Here is a 7,500-nt window from a genome sequence, read left to right on the forward strand (position 1 = left end):
TGTTGAACGCCTCTAAGTCGAGAATCCGGGCTAGAAGCAACATACGCGCCCGTCGCCCGTTACCGACCCGCGATGAGGGCCTATCGGCCCAGGGCACGTGTCGTAGGTCGCTGCGGCCGCGGCGGACAAGTCATGAGCGCCTCCACAGGCGTAATTCCCACCGGCGGCGGGTAGAATCGCTTCGAGACGACTTAAATGCGCGACGGGGTATTGTAAGTGGCGAGTGGCCTTCTTTGCTTGCGATCGCGAGATTCACCCTTTGTCGCCCGATTCGTCCCTCCCCTATCGCTATCCCATCCCCCCCTAGTTACATTGCACGACCTACCACAGGGTCCCCGGTGGGGGACTTGGTGTAAGGAGTTAGTTAAACACTGGCCCGGTGCGTCGCCCCCTGCGTGGAACATGCAGCTGTGAGGGGGCCTTTCTTTGGTCGGAGTGCAGCTCCCCACTGTTGGTGACTCCGGGGACTTGTTCAATTTTCCGCCCCATCGTGCCATGTTTCATGGACCCAACATTCGGCTTCTTGTATTTGTTTTGGGCCTAGACAAAATCTTGATTAAACACTAAGTCACTAAGTGGAATAAGCGGCACAAAAAAAAGCATCCCCGTTTCCAGGACATGTGGGGAGCTCCCCTTTGTCGGCACCTTAGTGCCTCGGATGTCCAGGAGCCCACAGGCACCATCGACAACTCGACCCCTGTTAGTGTGGAGCGTCGGGCTAAAAAAAAGTGTCCTGTTTTGGACATATGGAAACTAAAAAAAACGTGTCCCTATTTGGACACATGTATGTCGCTTTAAGTAGCGCATTGACCAAGTTTTTTAGCTCTTTAGGGGAAAGACATTGAGCGGCGGGGGTTATCGGGGCAATGCTCACGCCCATCGCGCATGCCGGCGTGGTGCCCCCCACCGGTTAGGTTCCGGCGGTGCTCAGGCGATCCATCGTGAGGTATCCGGGAATATCTGAAGTCATCATGGGTGAGTCGTGGGTGTCAGGTCCTCCTCCCAATACCAAAAGGTAAATTCAAATATCATTATATGTTCGGTACCCAACAATGAATGAGTTGTCCGGTCCTCCCAATCAAGGGTAGAATTCGGATAGCCAACAATGGATGAATCCTCCGGTCCCTCCCTTCGCAACAAGAGCCTCGGCTGTGGTGGCTCGGATGTGTGAACCTCGGACACCATCGGTAACCTTGATGCTTGGATGTGCGGGGGAGCCTCGAGGCACCTCGGCACCTTGGTGCATGGATGTGCAGGAGCATCGGACACCATCGGCAAATTATGCCCTTGGTTGTGGGAAGCCTCGGGACCATCGGCACCTCGGTGCTATGATGTCTGGGGAGCCTCGGACACTTGTCGGCAACCTAGGCCCTTGGTGGTCACGGGGAGCCTCGAGCACCATCGGTACCTTGGTGCTTGGATGTCGCGGGGAGCCTCGAGCACCATCGGCACCTTGGTGCATGGATGTGAGCCTTGAGCACCAAAGCTAAAGTTGGGCCCTGTTGGTGCGGGGCGTCGGGTAAAAAAGTGTCCCCATTTGAGACACATGAATGTCACAGTAGCGCATTGACCAAGTTTTTTAGCTCTTTAGGGGAGGTGATATTGAGCGGCGGGGGGTTGTCGAGCTGGCCCATGCCCCAGTATGCGGGACGTCGGTGCCCCCCCGGGTTAGGTTCCGGCGGTGCTCCGGCGATCCGTCCAGCGGTGCTCAGCGATCCGTCCAGCAGTGCTCGGCGAACCATTCCGTTAACATAGGCCCTTAGTGCGTGCACGGGAGCCTCGGGCACCTCGGCACCTTGGTGCTAGGATGTCACGAGGCCGGACACCATCGGCAAACTAAGCCCTTGGCCATGAAGGAGCCTCGGGCGCCGCCGGCACCTCGGTGCTTCGATGTGCAGGAGCCTCGGGCACCATCAGGCAACCCTAGGCCCTTGGTCGTGCAGGGGGCCTCGGGCACCATCAGCACCTCGGTGCTATGATGTGCAGGAGCCTCGGACCTGACTGTCGGCAACCCTAGGCCCTTGGTCGTGCAGGAGCCTCGAGCACCATCGGCACCTTGGTGCTTGGATGTTGCAGGAACCTCGGCACCATCGGCAACCTAGGCCCTTGGTCGTGCGAGAGGCTCGGGCACCATCGGCAAACTAAGCCCTTGGTCGTGCAGGGGCCTCGGGCACCATCGAGAAAATAGGCCCTTGGTCGTGCGGGTGCCTCGGCCGCCATCGGCCTAGGTCTTGGGATGTGCGGAGCCTCGGACACCATCAGCAAACTAGGCCCTTGGTCGTGCAGGAGCCTCGGACCTGTCGGCAACCTAGGCCCTTGGTCGTGCAGGAGCCTCGGCACCATCGACACCTTGGTGCTTGGATGTGCAGGAACCTCGAGGCACCATCGGCAACCTAGGCCCTTGGTCGTGCGGAGGCTCAGGCACCATCGGCAAACTAAGCCCTTGGTCGTGCAGGAGCCTCGGGCACCATCGGTAAAATAGGCCCTTGGTCGTGCAGGGGGCCTCGGCCACCATCAACACCTTTGCCCTTGGTCGTGCGGGAGCCTCGGCACCATCAGCACCTGGTGGCTCGGATGTGCAGGGCCTCGGGCAGCATCAGCACCTCGGTGGCTAGGATGTGCAGGAGCCTCGGACACCATCAGCAACAGTGCTTTGGATGTGCAGGGAGCCTCAGGCACCATCGGCACCTGTGGTGCACAGGATGTGCAGGCTAAGAAGAGTGTCCGCATTTCAGACAGTCGAATGTTGCTGGTAGCATATTGACGAAGTTTTTAGCTCTTTAAGGGTGAGATCCGCTGCGCCCCCCCTCCGAGCCGAGGTGGGGTGCGTCTAGCCCCCATGGGGTCAGGTCGTCCGCAACGACTCACCACAGGGTGAGTCGGTCGCCGGCAGTGGTGGTAGGGGTGACAATTTTCCGGCCGGTCAAGCCCGTGCCCATAGAAATGTAATACAACGACTCCAAGACCAAGTTCCCTATTCAGGCAAAGATCTCTTGGGGTGGCTTATGCATTGCTATGGGCTCGAGCTTAAGCACTTGCCTTCGCCCCACGTCACGTTTAGGGACGCGTGCATCCCAAGTCGGCGACCACACGGTGCCTGGCCTTGCCAAGCCCTTGCCCGCATTCGAAACTACCGCGACCCTAGTACCAAGTCCTTTGACGGCAACGGCCTTTGGGGTGTAAGTTGAGTTTGTAGGCTCGGTCTTGGCTCGACCAAGTCCGGTGGGACTTTTCCTCGTAGTTCTCGTGCCAAGCGGTTGTGGTGCGCCCTCGTTCGTTGTTCCTTCCGCTCCCTACCATTCGGTTGGGTGGGCTGTTGGGCGGTGTGCGTGGGCGCTACTACTAATACGCAATAGGCATATGAGTGGCGTTTTGGTTGTGTGTATTGGCGGGCTCCATGCTACTCGCATCGAGCTGTCGATCACACTCCTCTTCATTAAGTCCTTGTTGTAATCGAACTCAAGAGGGGTGCGATCGGGATCTGTGCTGCGTACCTAAGCCGGATGGAATTATGGATGTGTTGCCGTCCCTTCTCCATCCCGTGCCCTTCAGGGGTGCGTGGTGGACCTCAATCGTGCCTTGTGTCGAGTGCGCCCCTTAAATCGGCGTGGCCTCGTCGGTTGCTTCTTGTGCTCGATCGTGCTTCGGATGCGGAAAATATTTTTGAGAGTAGGGTTCGAGGCCCTCATCTCTCGATGCCTATGCATTTGTCTCTTGACACGGACGATGCTCGTGCTTTCTGTTATGACCTCTTCGTAGCTCACAGGGCATGTTGAGGGCCATGCGGTGCCGACGTCGCGGAGGAATGCTACCAAGTTGATCCTGCCCATTAGTCATATGCTTGTCTCAAAAGATTAAGCCATGCATGTGTAAGTATGAACAAATTCAGGTATGAAGCTGCGAATGGCTCATTAAATCAGTTATAGTTTGTTTGATGGTATTTGCTACTCGGATAACCGTAGTAATTCTAGAGCTAATACGTGCAACAAACCTTGACTACTGGAAGGGATGCATTTATTAGATAAAAAGGTCGACGCGGGCTTTGCCATTGCTCTGATGATTCATGATAACTCGACGGATCCGGCTTTGGCCTTTGAAGCGGCGCATCATTCAAATTTACGCCCTATCAACTTCCGATGGTAGGATAGTGGCCTACTATGGTGGTGACGGGTGACGGAGAATTAGGGTTCGATTAGGAGGGAGCACTGAGAAGCAGCTACCACATCCAAGGAAAGGCAGCGAGCGCAAATTACCCAATCTACGACACGGGAGGTAGTGACAATAAATAACAATACCAGGGCTCTATGGAGTACGGTAATTGGAATAGTACAATCTAAATCCCTTAACGAGGATCCATTGGAGGGCAAGTCTGGTATGAGCAGCGCGGTAATTCCAACTCAATAAGCGTATATTTAAGTTATTGGCGGTTAAAAAAGCTCGTAGTTGGACTTAGGGGTGGGTCAGCCGGTCCGCCTCACGGTGAGTGCCAGATGCTGCTCGTCCCTACTTTGCTTGGCCGATGCGCTCCTGGCCTTAATTGGCCGGGTCGTTCCTCCGGCTATTTGTTATTTTGAAGAAATTAGAGTGCTCAAGCAGGCCTAAGCTTGTATACATTAGCATGGGATAACATCATAGGATTTCGATCCTATTGTGTTGGCCTTGAGGATCAGAATTAATGATTAACGGGGACAGTCGGGGTTAATCGTATTTCATAGTCGGTGAAATTCTTGGATTTATGAAGAGCGAACAAGCTGCGGCATTTGCCAAGGATGTTTTTCATTAATCAAGAACGAAAGTTGGGGCTCGAAGGCGATCGAGATACCGTCCTAGTCTCAACCATAAGCGATGCCGACCGAGGATCGGCGGATGTTGCTTTGAACTCCATGCGGCATATGATGAAATCAAAGTCTTTGGGTTAGGGGAGTATGGTCGCATAGGCTGAAACTTAAAGGAATTGACGGAAGGGCACTTCAGGGGAGCCTGCGGCTTAATTTGACTCAACACGGAAACTTACAGGTCCAGACATATAGTAGGGATTGGCGATGAGAGCTCTTTCTTGATTCTATGGGTGGTGGTGCATAGCCGTTCTTAGTTAGTGGAGCGAATTGTGCAGGTTAATTCCGTTAACGAGCGAGACCTCAGCTGCTAACTAGCTACAGAGGTATGATCCTAAATGGCTAGCTTCTTAGAGGGACTATGGCCTTTTAGGCCGAGGAAGTTTGAGGCAATAACAGGTGCTGTGATGCCCTTAGATGTTACGGGCCCACGCGCTACTGCTGATGTATTCAGCGAGTCTATAGCCTTGGCCAAACGAGGCCGGGTAATCTTTGAAATTTCATCGTGATGGGGATAGATCATTGCAATTGTTGGTCTTCAACGAGGAATTCCTAGTAAGCGCGAGTCATCAGCTCGCGTTGACTACGATCCTGCCCTTTGTACACATGCCCGTCGCTCCTACCGATTGAATGGTCAGGTTGAAGTGTTGGGATCGCGGCGGCGTGGGCAGTTCGCTGCCCATGACGTCGCGAAAGTCCGCGAACCTTATCATTTAGAGGAAGGAGGAAGTCGTAACAAGGTTTCCGTAGGTGAACTTGCGGGAGGATCATTGTCGAAACCACGCCTAGCGGAACGACCCGCGAACGAGTTGCAAACAACACCGGAGGTGGTGCGGGTACATCCTCGCCTCTCGCCACCCCGTGTCTCAGGCGGCCGATCTCGTCGTCCCTCTCGCCCGTCGGGTGGGGTGAGATGCCGGGATCAACCTCTTGAGGCAAAACGAACAAACCCCGGCGCAAGGCGCTTAAGGAATCGAAGCGAAAAAAGGGCACGTCTTACGTAGCCGCACCGTTCGCGGTGTCAGTGCCCGATGATGCTGTTCTCTTGTCGCCAAAATACTCTGAGAACGACTCTCGACAGCAGATTATCTCGGCTCGCGCATCGATGAAGAAGCGTGGCGAAATGCGATACTTGGTGTGAATGCGGAATCCGAAGTGAACCATCGAGTCTTTGAACGCGAGATTCGCCCCAAGCGTGAGTAGAGACACGTCTTTAGGGTGTCGCATCGTCGCCCCATCCAACCATGAGCCCTCGAGCCTCGGTTGGATGGCGGGCGAAATTGGCCTCCCGTGCGCTCCTGACCGGCGGTTGGCCTAAATTGAGTCCTCGGCGACATCATCGTCGCGACGACGATCGGTGGTAATCTTAAGCAACCTGCGTTCGTACGATTAGGCGTCGTCGATCGAGACCCTTGAACCCTTCGGCATCGCCAAGGACGGTGCTCGCATCGCGACCCAGTCGAGCGGGATTACCCGCTGAGTTTAAGCATATCAATAAGCGGAGGAAAAGAAACTTACGATTCCCCTAGTAGCGAAGCGGGAAAAACCCGACGAGAATCGGTGCGCCATCGTCGAAATGTAGAATGCGGAGAAGCGTCCTCGGCGACGGACCAGACCCAAGTCCCACTGAAAGGGCGCCGGAGAGGTGAAGCCCGTCGTGCGGACCTGTCGCACTGCAAGGCATCTCGAGTCAGGTTGTTTGGGAATGCAGCCCTAATCGGGCGGTAAATTCCGTCAAGGCTAAATCGGGCGAGAGACCGATGGCGAACAAGTACCGCGAGGAAGATAAAATGGATCCGTAACCTCGGGAAAAGATTGGCTCACGAGAATTTGGCACAGGGGTCGATCCGGACCCGTCGTTGCGGCGCACTGCTCGAGCTGCTCCGCAGCGAGGCAGGTCGCCGCGATGCCGGCCAGGGGACAGATGAACAGCTCCCTCGGGGCCTTCCGGGCGACGAGCAGTCGACTCGAACTGGTACGGACAGGGAATCCACTGTTTAATTAAAACAAAGCATTGCGATGGTCACGGATGCTCACGCAATGTGATTTACGCTTGATGCTCGAATGTCAAAGTGAAGAAATTCAACCAGCCGGGTAAGCGGGAGTAACTATGACTCTCTTAAGGTAGCCAAATGCCTCGTCATCTAATTAGTGCGCATGAATGGATTAACGAGATTCCCAACATCCATCTACTATCCGTGAAACCACATGAAGGGGAACAGGCTTGGCGAATCGGCGAGGAAAGAAGACCTGTTGAGCTTGACTCTAGTCCGACTTTGTGAAATGACTTGAGAGGTGTAGGATAAGTGGGAGCTCTGGGCGAAATGAAATACCACTACTTTTAACGTTATTTTACTATTAGTGAATCGGAGGCACGACCCCTCTTTTTGGACCCAAGGCCGGCTTGACCGGCGATCGAGCGGAAGACATTGTCGGTGGGGAGTTTGGGTGGGGCGGCATACTGTAAAGATAACGGGTGTCCTAAGATGAGCTCAACGAGGCAATCTCGTGTGGAACAAAGGGTAAAAGCTCGTTTGATTACGATTTCCGATCTGAATCTGAACCGTGAAAGCGTGGCCTATCGATCCTTTAGACCTTGAATTTGAAGCTAGGGTGTCGGAAAAGTTACCAGGATAAGCGGCTTGTGGCGTAGCGTTCATAGCGC

General features: G+C 54.7%; 3 pseudogenes; 1 reads left to right on the top strand and 2 right to left on the bottom strand.

Annotated features, from left to right (window-relative positions):
• The window catches only part of LOC128039207 (28S ribosomal RNA), a 3,308-nt pseudogene extending 3,033 nt beyond the window's left edge, over window positions 1–275 (top strand).
• A 3,273-nt stretch (window positions 276–3,548) lies between these two features.
• LOC105765796 (uncharacterized) lies at window positions 3,549–6,062 on the bottom strand (annotated as a pseudogene).
• Window positions 6,063–6,836: 774 nt separating this feature from the next.
• LOC105765765 (uncharacterized) overlaps window positions 6,837–7,500 on the bottom strand; it is a 702-nt pseudogene continuing 38 nt past the window's right edge.

Source organism: Gossypium raimondii, unplaced genomic scaffold (assembly GCF_025698545.1).
Source record: "Gossypium raimondii isolate GPD5lz unplaced genomic scaffold, ASM2569854v1 Contig00342, whole genome shotgun sequence".
Classification (NCBI taxonomy): Eukaryota; Viridiplantae; Streptophyta; class Magnoliopsida; order Malvales; family Malvaceae; genus Gossypium; species Gossypium raimondii.